The sequence below is a fragment of the Lissotriton helveticus genome, chromosome 7, assembly GCF_964261635.1.
Source record: "Lissotriton helveticus chromosome 7, aLisHel1.1, whole genome shotgun sequence".
Taxonomy (NCBI): domain Eukaryota; kingdom Metazoa; phylum Chordata; class Amphibia; order Caudata; family Salamandridae; genus Lissotriton; species Lissotriton helveticus.
Window position 1 is genome coordinate 1801855672 of NC_136068.1, and position 14399 is coordinate 1801870070.

The following is a 14399-nucleotide window of genomic DNA, read 5'->3' on the forward strand; positions in this document are numbered from 1 at the left end:
ACTGAGGGGTTAGGACTATGACTTAAACTCTGATTTGGGAGGCCAGATTGAGGGAAGAGACCAAGTTATATGAATTTCCTCCCTCTATGCTCCTTCATGTGTTTGTATCGGTCAGTGCTTTGTAATACCCTTTGAGTGCCTTCAAGCTCCTTTTTAGTTGAGCCTTAAATTTGGAATTTGTATTATGTACCTGTTGGACAGTCTGCCTTTTGCAGTTAAAAAGTATAGATACATGAATATGTATTAAATATTCCCCTTAGTGCGGGGCCTCCTCCCAGAGCAGCCTGCCAGGTAGAGGTGAGGCAGGATTTCCTACTTATTGAGGGTAAGTCCTTATGAGTGTAACAATCCCAAATATATTACACCATTAAAACAGATGATACATATCTAAGGTACATGTGTGATTTTGACCAAATGTGTATATGTTTCTCTCTTTTCGTTTTGCTATTTCACCCTGCAGATACCTGGGTATGACGTGATCACCAGAATATAAGACAGGAATACCGGTGGAGTATTATTTCAATTTAATTCTGTTTTTGTCACATATTGGCAGCAGCAATATCACATTTTTTCCAACTGGTAATGAAGAAAGCCGATGATACCTTGTGATCAAGAGGCTGAAACATGTCGACCATTTAGTGACAGTGGTTCTACCTCTATACCACTGTGCTGTTCCTTTTTTAACCCTGTCAAGCGGAGCACATCAATAAAATAGTTAGTGTATCCCCTTAGATAGTTTTAAACTCACTTGTTAATGTTGTACACAGCGCTGCTATTCTCACTACACCTATCTTGCTCACATATGGGATTATCATCCCTTTGCCCATAAAACATCTCTGAGCTCCTCCTTTAAGATCCCGGAGTAGTAGCTCCCAGTGTGGACTAGGTTTTCTACACTGGTAAGGGGGACCCATATGATGAAGCATGTCACCTTCGGGTGAGTGAGGGTTCTTATCCTTAAGGGATGTCTCCCCAAGCTAGGTGCATGACATCACAGGGGTGTTAGAGAGGATAACTTACTCATTTACCATATACACATGACCTTGACCACAGTTGTGCATTTGTGTGTTAATGGAAAAAATAACACTTATACTTGCCGGAAAGGGCGCAGACTTTCGTGAAGTCTGGCTCCCCTTTCTGTCCCTATTGATGCATGAGTTTGCAAAGCTAACGTGTCCCAGATACCTATGCTTGTTACGATTGCCAGAGGACGGGGTGCCCCTTGCCCTGGAATCACACAGGTGTATGGAGATTTGAAACTTGCTAAGCTCAGTGCAGCATTGAATGGATGATGGGTGGGGTGGTTGGGTTAGGGGTTAGGTTCCTTTATTTTACTTATGCTGTATGCTTTACTTTACACTTGGGCTCTGCGTAGCCCATAATTGTGCCTTACTGTCTGTCTGCAGTCTTCTTGGCTTTCTTTCTTTTGTTTGCTCTGGAAAACAGAAATAAAACAGAATTAAGCATAAATGAAAGGAGAACCACACAGTAGTTATAAAAATATATATTAATTAATATAACACTCTCTAGTACAACACAGTATATTCTACAGGAAGATACTCACAAATCACACAATACTGTAGCACAGAAACAATAGTAAATGGCAACAATACACACTGGACAACAGGGGGGACCAAACTATATACTAAAATAGTGATACAAGTACCACAACTCGAGTCAAGACCGTGTCTAGAGTACATGGAATCGCTGGGACCCCAAGGAACCACCGAAGGTGAGTCAGTAGGGATCCCACGGAGAACGGGTGCAGTGTTTGAACACGACTGCGTGCTCCGTACATTTGTATGGGAAAGTAGCAGTTGAAGTTTTAGTGTTTAAGGACCCTTCCCAGTGGACTTTGAAGAAACCCTGTGGAAGTTAGGAGGTTAGAGAGCCACCCCACTGGTGGATACAGTAGTACCAGACTTATTTATCACAGGGGAGCCGGGTGCATAGGTCTGAAGTGGTGTCGGAAACCGCAGTCAAATCTAATAGAGGACTTCAAAGAAGAGCCGCTGCTGGAAGAAATAAAAGTGTCAGTTGGAATCCAAAGGTGGATTCTTGTTGAAGGGTACCTGAAAGCAGAGGGGACAAAGTCTGGTTAACTTCAGAGAGACCAGGGGCTCGGTAAACTAATGCCCACCGATGTCGGGTGCTTCAGGTGCGTTGAGGGGATCCTTGACTCAGCAGCTCCGGGGACCAGGAGTCGTTGAGGATGACCTGGAGCCGATTATGAGCTGTCCCATTAAGGATGTCGAGTACTGAGGGGTCAGTGTCCGGCTGGAGCATCACAAGCCTTGGCAACGGCAACCCACGCAGAAGGTCAAGGGAGGTTACTGTTCGGACCAGCAAGGTCCAAGACACTCACCAAGCGCAGGGGAGTCAGAGCAGGCCTGGAGCAGCCAGGAGAGCCCAAAGAAAGCAAGAGTTGACCCTCAAGTGACCCAAAGGCTGGAGACACAGGAGTCGCGAGAGGACCTCAAGCAGTTTTACAAACAAACAGCCCACGGAGCACTCGGTGAAAGGAGGTCAAAGGACTTTGTAGGAAATGGTGCCAGAGTTTGGGGCCACTCATAGCCCAATGCACTTGTTCGGGAAACGCCAACAAGCATATGCAACTGCAAATATACGCGGTGTACAGGGGTTTCGGTATTGCAGCCCCCACGAGGGATTCTGACTTCAAACTTGGTAAGAGGGCAACTTGGGCTTTAAGGGATGTAGAAACCCACCTCCTGTGTTGCTGGAGCCTTCGGAGTCCTTAGGAGCTAAGGATCAGCAGATCGAACAGCAGTGTTGTGGTGCCTGCGAATGCAGGGGAGTGATGACTTCACCCCAAGAGACATATCTTTGATTGTCTTTGATGCTCCATAGATTCTGCATGGATCCTGTATGGGGCACGGGCACAGACGACGCTTCCGACTGAAAGGGGGATGAAGTCAGGCCCAAACCAAGTCCAGGGTGTCCAGAAGGTCGAAGTTCAGTGGTTTCTGGTTCAGAATCTTGTCCACATCGAATCTAGGGTCCTACAGTCAAGTAAGCCCTTAAGCGCCCACAGGAGAGGGTTGGACAGATTCAGGGGACCCTCCTAGGGGAGGGTTTGGAAAATGGGGAAGTTATTCCCATGTCCTTTGTTCAGTTTTGCGCAAGAGCGCGAGCCAACAGCTCCTAGGACTGGTTTCAACTGGATACCAAATGTGACCCTCATGCAGACTTTCAGTCGCTGGCAAGCGCACCCACCCAGGCCTAATACACTAAATCCTGTCTGGGAGGTGGTCACACCTCCCTGTGACAGGATGCGTATTGTTCTGCCTTACCCTGCTTGAGCTTGGCTCAGCAGCAGGAGGGCAGAAATGTGTCTCTGGTCGGCATAAACCATTTTGTGCTGTCCTGGACTAGAAGGCTGGTACCGGGAACACTAGAGACCCCAGAAAGCCTGCTTCTGAGGGGTGTAATCATACCTCCACACCAGTTACCGATGTGGAGGTATGATTCCAACATGTTTGATACCAAACACAATAGGGTTTGATTCAGCTACTTTAGAGTTAGTCAGTACGCTGTCCCTTAATGCTACTCTATATGTCGTATATGGCTCCGTAGGCTGCAGGGGTGTCCAGCTCGTGCTAGGACACCCTCTCACTTAGAACAAAGCACCCTGCCTTCAAGATTGGTAAGGCCTGCTATAGGGCTGACATACGTTTGAAGTGCAGTGACCCTAAGATATAGTAAACCTATATCTAACGTAAGTGGTGCATGCACCATCTTACACAGGCTGCAATGGCAGGCCTGTAGTTCTATTTTGCATGACCTCCCATTGGTGGCGTAATTCATGCTTCAGCCCATGGGACGTCTCTGGGGTACCTATGCCCTGGGTACATGTGTACCATATACTAGGTACTGACAAGGGTACCCCAGTATCCAGTCTGTAGTGTACCTAAGTACATGGCATAGCAGTTTAAGGAGAAAGCAGATAGACTGGGGTCCAGATTAGCAGGGTCCCAGTCAGACTAGTCAAAAACAGTATTACATTTAGCAAAAAGTGGGGGTAACCATAAGAAGCAGAACCTAATGTCCTACAATGCTGTACTCCTCGAACAACTGCGGGTCATAGATTTTCACGCATACACACAGGAAGTTCATACAGAGGCAGACAGGCCGGGCATTCTGTTAGCATTTTTATTTAGAAACGCACCCCACTACACCGATACTGGAAATCATCACCCAGCTCCAGACTTGAGTAACCACTCAGAACAAAATTAACGAGGCCATCTATGAGTACAACAAGACTCTTTACTCTGCCCCATAGAGTAGACCCACAGGCGTTTGAACACTTTCTAGATACAGCCCACTTACCCCAAGTAGATGTGGATGCAAAGTCGTCTTTTGCTGCGCCGATAACAGCTTCTGAAATACGAATAGGAATTAAAGAACTCCCTAATAATAAAACTCCGGGACTAGATGGCATACCACTGGAATTCTATGCTGCCTTCACTTAGAAGCTAGCTCCCCTACTGGAGAAGTTATATTGAGAATCTCTACTGGCAGTGTAACTGCCGCCCACTATTGTGCAGGCCCTAGTAACCTCATTGCCTAATCCCAGCAGACACCATACTGACCTCTCTGCATACAGAACACTCTCTTTACTTAAACTGGAATACAAACTGCTTAGTCAAATACAAGCCAGTCGCCTCCTTCCTCTTCTACTGAAATTAATACAATTTGACCAATGCGGTTTTGTTCCTGCGTGGAGCACATAATAAAAAATACGTAGGCTCATCAACATTATGTCTGCCTGCCCAGTGACTCTTCTTGGTGCGGGGTGCTTATCACTAGATATTCGTCAAGCCTTCAACACACTGATTTGGGAATATATGATGACCACTATACAGAGATTTGGGATTCCTCCCTCCCCCCAAGATCATACAGTGGATCAAACTTTTATACAATTCCCCAACAGCCCGGGTATGCACTGGGGCCCTCATATCGCAAGCGTATCGTGTGCCAAGAGGCACGAGGCAAGGATGCCCCCTCTCATCCAAGTTATTTGTATTAGCAATCGAGCCCCTTGCATATGGACTGCGCGCCAACTTAATAGGTTGAGGTATCCCTATTAACTACACGATTCATGCATCATTATACGCAGATGACATATTAATCTACTATAAGGCCTTATGGGAGAACTTGTATACGGTAGCTCGTACCTTTGCTCAGTGTGAATCCTTCACAGACAGGACTGGCCATAAATTTTGGGAAATTACACACATCCCCCTTCAGGGGTAATCTCCATATGCAAGCCATTGCCGTTGGAGAACATAAGATAACCGTTGCCCCTTCTACTTTCTGAAACCTTGAGATACAAATTTACAGAAACCCATGTAACATACTCAAAGGGAATAAACAGAAGGGAATATGTTCACTGCTTACTCAGGTCGCTTTGGGACATCCCTTCCCCTTTCGGTTGCAGGCTGCCTGGCAATCTCTAAAATGGTTTTGCTCCCAGGAATATGCAATTACTACACACCCCCTTTCTTAATAGACTTTAACATAACAAAAATGAAAAATTTAAAAACTGACAAAATCATCAAATTTCTTTGGAGTAATAATCCGTCCCCCAAGTGAGGGGGAGCGGCCTGGCTCTCTGTTGGCAAGAATCATACGGAATAATAGACGGCCACTGGTGGTCGGCGAGCTGGTGTCGGACTCGGGGATAGTACTTACAGACGAAACGGAAATAATCGCGGACTTCAGAGATTACTATTCTGGACTGTACAAGTCCAGATCCTCCCGAGTGGAGGAGGAAATAGATGATTACCTGAGCTACATTAAAATGCCTCTACTGTCCAACTCTCAGAGAGAATTCCTGATGATGTCCATCCAAAAGGAGGAGATCATGGATGCGTTGGAGGGGATGCGGGCTGGCAGTGTCCCTGGGGCAGATGGCCTCACAGTGAGCTTTTACAAGGCTTTTAAAGATAAACTTATCCCGCTCCTATCCACCCTCTTTGATGACATCTGTGTAGAGGGCAGTATGCCTAACTCTATGAGGGAGGCTCTACTTATCACACTTCTGAAGCCTGGGAAGCCCCCTAATGCGTGTAGTTCCTACAGACCGCTGTCCTTGATAAACGTAGATGCCAAATTGGTTGCTCCAGAGCAGGCGGGATTTATTCCCAACAGAAACCTCACCTATAACATCCGCACGGTCCTAGAGACAATGCAACACGTGCGTCAGGAGAACAAGGCGCTAGCAATTTTCCTCGACATGGAGAAGGCCTTTGACTCTGTGGAGTGGCCCTTCATGCTGCGGGTACTCCGAAAATTGGGGCTGGGTGAACCCTTCTTACAAATGATAGGTGCGTTATATTACAAGCCCACGGCTAGATTGCGGATGGGCGATTGAGTCACAGACGCCTTTGAAATTGGCAGGGGTACTAGGCAGGGCTGCCCCCTTTCGCCCTTGCTATATGCGCTGGTAGCGGAGCCTCTGGCATGCGCGCTGCGAAAGTACCACAGGAACGAGGGTATCAGCTTCCCTACCTACAAGATCGGTATTTCTACATATGCAGACGACACGCTGTTGTATGTCCGGGACCCGGAGACTAATCTCTCTCCTGTGTTAAGGGAGGTGGTGCGATTCGGAGCTCTCTCAGGGCTGAAAGTGAATTGGAATACATCGGTGGCGTTCCCGTTAACACCCGTGACGTTGCCATTCGACACGGAATACCCTTTGCAGTGGACAACGGAACCAGTTCGGTACCTGGGGATCCAGCTTCATACGGATCCCGACCTTTTGGTGCGAGAAAATTATGGGGTTGCGTTTACTAAATTAGTTGATGATGTGGACAGATGGTGTAAGCTTCCACTATCTCTAATGGGACGGATTGCCATCATGAAGATGGTGGTTTTGCCTAGGTTCCTGGTCCTGTTCAATAACATTCCGGTGGTCCTTTCTAAGGCCTTTTTCAAAACCTTGACACAAACTCTGATTCGATTAGCTTGGGGCGGAAAACAGCCCAGAGTCCAATGGAAAGTTCTTAGGCTCACATATGAGTTGGGGGGGCTGGGCGCACCGGATATGGAACGATACTATCATGTTGCTCAGGCGGCTCATCTGCATACGTAGATACATGGTGACCCGAATATTCCTCACGTGATTTTGGAACGGCTGTTCACTGATCGTCGTCCCCCTCCGGCTACAGTGTTCCAACCGCTTTACCGCCGCACAGGCATACTGGACTCGATTAAGGCCACGAACCATGCATGGCACGCGCTGTTACGGGGGCAGGGATGTGTGTTATTGTATTCTCAACTTATGCCGATAGAATGGGCGGTATGGCTTGCCCCACTGACGGAGAAAGGAGTCACGCGAGCGCTGAACCAGTTAGGAATCACGACGATGGGAAACCTATTTAAGGACAGTGTGGCGAAAACCTGGGAGCAGATTGCCTCCTTAGATGTTGTGACCACGCCATTGCTGCGCTTCCAGTTCCACAGAGTACGCGTTGCGTTGCTGGACCTTTTGGGCGCCGACCTTGCGGAGCCCCCCGAAATCCCGGAACTTACATATGTGATCAAAACGCCCTCGCCACGCAAACTGGTCACGAGCTTATTTAAAATAGGAACTCAACATAGGGAACATCAACTCTCGAAGGCCAGACTGGCGTGGCAGTGCGATCTGAAAATGCAGATTGATGATGAAATGTGGAAATACTGTTGCCAGAGCACGAGGAAACTGTCACTTAACGGAAGACACAGACTGATTCATTTCAAATATTTGCAGCGGGTATATTACACACCAGAACGTCTGCATAGATATGGGCTTCGACAATCAGCCGAGTGTGAACGCTGTCGTGCCCTGGTGGCAGACTTTATGCATATGACGTGGAGTTGCCCTGGTGTTAATAACTTTTGGAATGAAGTTTTTTCAGAAATGAGTAAGATATTGGAAACGGAGTTGACGGCTAATCCCGCGCTGGCGCTGCTAGGATATTCCAAGACGCTCCCGGTGGCATTACGTCGCCTGGCAGATATAGGCTTACTTATGGCCAGGAGAGTTGTCGCCATATGCTGCATGAGAGGCCCGTTGCCGACTAAACGTAGATGGGCCAGGAATATGCTTTATTGCTGCACCCAATCACAAACTTACAGCGATCTGCTTCCGCCTGTAAGTAGGCTGAAGAATTTTTGGGGTCTATACCAGACATATCTGAACACTGGGGATAGAGACGAAACGACACAGGATGAGACAGATAATAGCCGGGTAGATCTGGGAGACGTGGTTGGCCCGGATGAAGTAGTTCTTCCCTGAGCCAAATGTATCACATGGTAAGGGGAGGGACCTGGTCGGTGGCGTTCCCGTTAACACCCGTGACGTTGCCATTCGACACGGAATACCCTTTGCAGTGGACAACGGAACCAGTTCGGTACCTGGGGATCCAGCTTCATACGGATCCCGACCTTTTGGTGTGAGTAAATTATGGGGTTGCGTTTACTAAATTAGTTGATGATGTGGACACATGGTGTAAGCTTCCACTATCTCTAATGGGACGGATTGCCATCATGAAGATGGTGGTTTTGCCTAGGTTCCTGGTCCTGTTCAATAAAATTCCGGTGGTCCTTTCTAAGGCCTTTTTCAAAACCTTGACACAAACTCTTATTCAATTAGCTTGGGGCGGAAAACAGCCCAGAGTCCAATGGAAAGTTCTTATGCTCCCATATGAGTTGGGGGGGCTGGGCGCACCGGATATGGAACGATACTATTGTGTTGCTCAGGCGGCTCATCTGCATACGTGGATACATGGTGACCCGAATATTCCTCACGTGATTTTGGAACGGCTGTTCACTGATCGTCGTCCCCCTCCGGCTACAGTGTTCCAACCGCTTGACCGCCGCACAGGCATACTGGACTCGATTAAGGCCACGAACCATGCATGGCACGCGCTGTTACGGGGGCAGGGATGTGTGTTATTGTATTCTCCACTTATGCCGATAGAATGGGCGGTATGGCTTGCCCCACTGACGGAGAAAGGAGTCACGCGAGCGCTGAACCAGTTAGGAATCACGACGATGGGAAACCTATTTAAGGACAGTGTGGCGAAAACCTGGGAGCAGATTGCCTCCTTAGATGTTGTGACCACGCCATTGCTGCGCTTCCAGTTCCACAGAGTACGCGTTGCGTTGCTGGACCTTTTGGGCGCCGACCTTGCGGAGCCCCCCGAAATCCAGGAACTTACATATGTGATCAAAACGCCCTCGCCACGCAAACTGGTCACGAACTTATTTAAAATAGGAACTCAACATAGGGAACATCAACTCTCGAAGGCTAGACTGGCGTGGCAGCGCGATCTGAAAATGCAGATTGATGATGAAATGTGGAAATACTGTTGCCAGAGCACGAGGAAACTGTCACTCAACGGAAGACACAGACTGATTAATTTCAAATATTTGCAGCGGGTATATTACACACCAGAACGTCTGCATAGATATGGGCTTCGACAATCAGCCGAGTGTGAACGCTGTCGTGCCCTGGTGGCAGACTTTATGCATATGGCGTGGAGTTGCCCTGGTGTTAATAACTTTTGGAATGAAGTTTTTTCAGAAATGAGTAAGATATTGGAAACGGAGTTGACGGCTAATCCCGCGCTGGCGCTGCTAGGATATTCCAAGACGCTCCCGGTGGCATTACGTCGCCTGGCAGATATAGGCTTACTTATGGCCAGGAGAGTTGTCGCCATATGCTGGATGAGAGGCCTGTTGCCGACTAAACGTAGATGGGCCAGGAATATGCTTTATTGCTGCACCCAATCACAAACTTACAGCGATCTGCTTCCGCCTGTAAGTAGGCCGAAGAATTTTTGGGGTCTATACCAGACATATCTGAACACTGGGGATAGAGACGAAACGACACAGGATGAGACAGATAATAGCCGGGTAGTTCTGGGAGACGTGGTTGGCCCGGATGAAGTAGTTCTTCCCTGAGCCAAACGTATCACATGGTAAGGGGAGGGACCTGGTCGCATTGGCACTAGACACATAGAGGTGATCAGGGGCTGGGTGCAGCGTTCCAACTAACTGTATCCGAGGGTACACAGAAGTGGTGGGTGTCCTGGGTGGTATTGATCTAGCAGTGGGTAGGGGTAGAATACGAAATGGAGTGTGGGTTGGTTTCTAGAAGGTGATTGGAAGGGCTGTGTGACAGTCATACCCTACGAGCTGACAGGGCGAGGGGCAGGCAAGTTGTACGTTATGGGGGGTGGTTAGTTCGGGATAGTTCATACATTGTTTGGTATGAAGGGATCTTATAGGTCTACTTCCTAGCAGAGTAGCCATAACAGCGATTTAAATAAAGAGGGACTGCCTTCTCCCGTGGGGGGTTTGACCGGGAGTAGAGCAGCGGAACTACATTGGAGCTGGAGATGATTGCATTTATTATTACCACACGCCGCGGGACCTCCGGGTTGTCGGCTAATCGGCTGTGTTCGCCCCAAACGGATAATGTGACCTAACTGCCAATGTTTCACTGCCGGCCCCAGGGTTGTAGGCTGCAAGCTGTGTGAGATATACGATGTCTTAATAAAGGTTTTTGAAAATTAAAAAAATAAAATAAAATAATAATTCGTCTCCCAAATCTACTAAACTTATTTACTACACCATTGTCTTCCATAACAAACCCTTTATACAAACCTGAGTCCCCCACAACCAGCTGATTATGAGAGTCAAAATGTTGCAATTGACTCCCATTATGATTGTCACAACCTTCCTCCCTTACAGGAAACTCAACGCACTCACCAACCGCCGAACTCTGCGCTTCTAATGGAGACTCCAATGAACAAGGATTTTGCACTTGGAGCCCCACTTGAACTCCAGACTCATCCCCCTTTTCAAAACTTGGTAAAACTTCTAACCACCAATAATCTCTTTCCATATCCAGAGCACCTTTTTTTCCATAGAGGTAGCACCAGATAATGCAATACGACTCATATGATGTATACTACCATCATCAAGTTCAACTGTGTTTCTCATGACTTTAATAACCACCCTGTGATCAGAAAATCTAGAATGCAATTTTCCAGATTTTCTTGCCGATTTGACTCTGAGACATTGCCCCACCTTAACAGTCACTTCTTTGGTACCATGCTTTGCGTCAAAATACAATTTATTCTTTTTTTTTTTTACTTTATTTATACCATTTTGCAAAAAAAAAAACACAGGTACATTCTAATACGTTCCATCATGTGCATATAGTCGGGGCAGGAAGATCAACAGGTACATTAAAGAAAAAACATAACATATCTTACAGCCATCTTTTACAATTCGTGAGTTTAGAGAGTGTCATCCAGCAAGGGTAATTTCTACACAAGGACATGTATTATCAGCTCAATACAGGCAAAAGACTGGTCGAGGGGCGATAATGCACTACATCATATTATACTACAACAGACGTGTGTAGTCCTCCACCTTCTACTACATCAGTACCATAGTCTCCTTACGTCCACATTTAATATTCTCACGAGCATCCCCATATGTGTAAATAATACCAGACTACAATGTGGAGGGCTCGCCATCCCCAGTTCTGTCCTCTAAGTCCTCCTCAGACGATTCCGCAGTATTTAACAAGTAGGTTTGTAGCGGCCCCCAAATGTCTCTAGGCCTAAATGCCAAAGGTTGCGTTTCAGCATAGACAGCATTTTGTTCTTGGCAATAAAGGACATCTGTTAGCCAGTCCTTAAATTTTGGGGCCCTTCCCCTCCCCCAGCGACATGCCAATCGATGTTTCGCCAGTAGTAACGTAATGTCGAGGAATTTCCTGCACTGTTTGGGCACTAGCATGGTATAACCCATCAGCATAAGTAGCGGGTCCCTGTCCAACGTAATCCCTATCATGGCCTGAAGGGTTGTGTGTACCTGTGTCCAATAGTCCCATATTCCAGGACATTCCCATGCCAAATGGATAAATCCAGCTCCTTCTACCCAGCATCTGTCACACCTATCGTTATCCGACAGGTGAAATCTGTATTTTTTAGCCGGCGTGTAATAGAGCCTCTGCAAAAACCTATAGTGTATTATCTTAGCCCTGCAGCTCGTTGATATGTTGGCGGTAATTCCACAACATTAACTCCATTGGGCGTCAGTGACTTCCTTACCTATATCCGTGCTCCAATGTGTACAAGCTGTACCCTCTATCCCCTGATGCTGTGTCCTAATACTACTGTAAATACTAGAAACTAGGTTTCGTCCGTCAGTTGACCCCAACATGCCATGCGGTGGTAGCAGGTTTTCCGGTTCCTTGGGATAGTCCGGTAGCACCTCCCGCATGCCCTGTCTCAGTCTCACATAACAAAAAATCTCCAACGGTGTGGGTTGCATACCCCCAAAGAAATGGTCCATAGATCGAAATTGCCCCTCTAGGAATAAATCGCCCCACGTAACTATCTCAAGGCGCCGACACATTAATTGAAATCCCTTTTCTTGTAACAAAACCATTTTGGGATGATATATCAGCGGCAGACGTGGCGAGTATAATAGTGTAATTTGTAGTAATTTCGCGATACGTCTCCAAGCATCAATTGTGGGCGACACTGTTGTGGGCGGCGTCTCTAGGGCCCCAACCGGGCCGTGTATGAGGCCTTTCAAGGGTAGGGGGTGTGCCACCCAGTCCTCCACCGCTATCTGCGGCATGCATGGTGTTTGTGCCATCCAATGATAGGCATTGTGAGCCTGCGCACTCATGTAATATACTTCAAAATCGGGGATATCAAATCCGCCTTTAGTGTAGGGTTGCGTCAGTAGTGACCATTGAAGCCTTGGCTGTTTGCCCCCCCAGAACAAGCAAATCAATTCCGTCCGCAATGTTTTAAGTAAGTGCCCGGATAATAAGGAATGTTCAAGAATGGATATAGAAAGCGTGGCAATACCACCATTTTAATAGGCGAGGCTCTACCCGCCATGGACAGGGGTAGGGAATCGTGTAATATTGTCGGACAATTTGGTAATAGCAGTACCATAATTAAGTCTGAGCGTCTCTTCCCTGTTTCTGGAGATCTGGATCCCCAAATTTTGGCGATCTGAATGACACCATTCTAGGGGGTAATCCAACGGGAACTCCGCCGCTGCCATTGTGAGCGGGAAGAATTGCGACTTACTCCAGTTAATTTTTACACCCAACAGTCTGCCAAATACTAAAAATTCTCGCAATATCGGATTCAGATTCTGTTGAGGGTCCTTAACATATAACGTCAAGTCATCCGCATAGAGCGATATCCCAATTTGACGCTGAAAGCATTTAAATGCGCTGTCCCTATGAAGTTGTTGTATCCGACCCGCTAGTGGCTCTATTGGGATAGCAAAAAGGAGAGGGGAAAGCGGGCACCCCTGCCTGGTTCCCCGTGTGATAGAGAGTGTGGTGGAGAGACGGCCATTTACAAGGACTCGGGCAGTAGGTCGGGTGTAGAGTAGGTGTATCCAGGAAATAAATAATTTAGGAAACCCCATTCTCTGCAGAATTGCAAATAGGTAGTTCCATTCGACCAAATCAAATGCTTTTGTAGCATCTAAAACTACTGCAGCAACTGGGAATTCAGGGGCAACAGTCCGAACCAAGGAAAAGAGCATGCGCAAATTATGGGTAGTGGATCTACCAGGAACGAAACCGGCCTGATCTGGAAGTATAATCGTCGTCAACAGAAGGGACAAGCGAGTAGCCAATACTTTAGCTAAAATGTTTGCGTTGCAATTGATGAGCGACAATGGGCGGTAGGAGTCGCATTCCTTGGGATCTTTCCCAGGCTTTAATAGAGAGGTAATCACCACCTCGCGCATCGAACAGGGGAGCACCCCCACCTCCAATGATTCCTCGAACACCTCCTGCAGTACCAGGGCCTTGATGTCTATGTAGCATTTATAGAATTCTGCGGGCAGTCCATCAAATCCTGGCGCCTTACCATTTTTAAGTGACATTATCGACTCCCTGATCTCATATAATTCTATTGGGGCACTAAGGAATGACCTGTGCACATCACTCTACCAACACAATGCTATCTGCTCTAAAAAATCCCCAAAATGTATCTCTCCTACACTCTGCGTAGTGTACAGTTGCTCGTAGTGTATCATAAACGTGTCCAAAATTCCTTCATTATCTTGACAAGACCCACCTTCCGGTCTTTTGATTTCCAAAATGTTGGTATTGAACCTTGGATTTCTAGTGATTTCTGCCAATGCCTTTCCTGGTCTTTCCCCCTCACAATATCTTCATGCCACCCAGTGTCGCCCCCGGAATTTAGTCTCCCTCGCAGCCTCCTCCTCATATTTTGACAACTTAACCCTGAACTCTTTGTGCACTTCCCCATCCCCTCCCCGCACCATAAGTGTCTCCAACTCCTTCAGTTCTCGGTCCAAGTCCTAATCGT

At 47.2% G+C, this 14399-nt stretch overlaps 1 long non-coding RNA gene across 1 annotated transcript in view; it reads right to left on the minus strand.

Moving 5' to 3' along the window:
* Window positions 1-1389: 1389 nt before the first annotated feature.
* The window catches only part of LOC144770781 (uncharacterized), a 57099-nt gene continuing 44089 nt past the window's right edge, over window positions 1390-14399 (minus strand). Inside the window, exons 3-4 of the long non-coding RNA XR_013599029.1 lie at window positions 4348-4398; window positions 1390-1435 (exon numbers count right to left, since the gene is read on the minus strand). This is a non-coding gene — a long non-coding RNA (uncharacterized LOC144770781). The remainder of the gene's footprint in view (window positions 1436-4347; window positions 4399-14399) is intronic.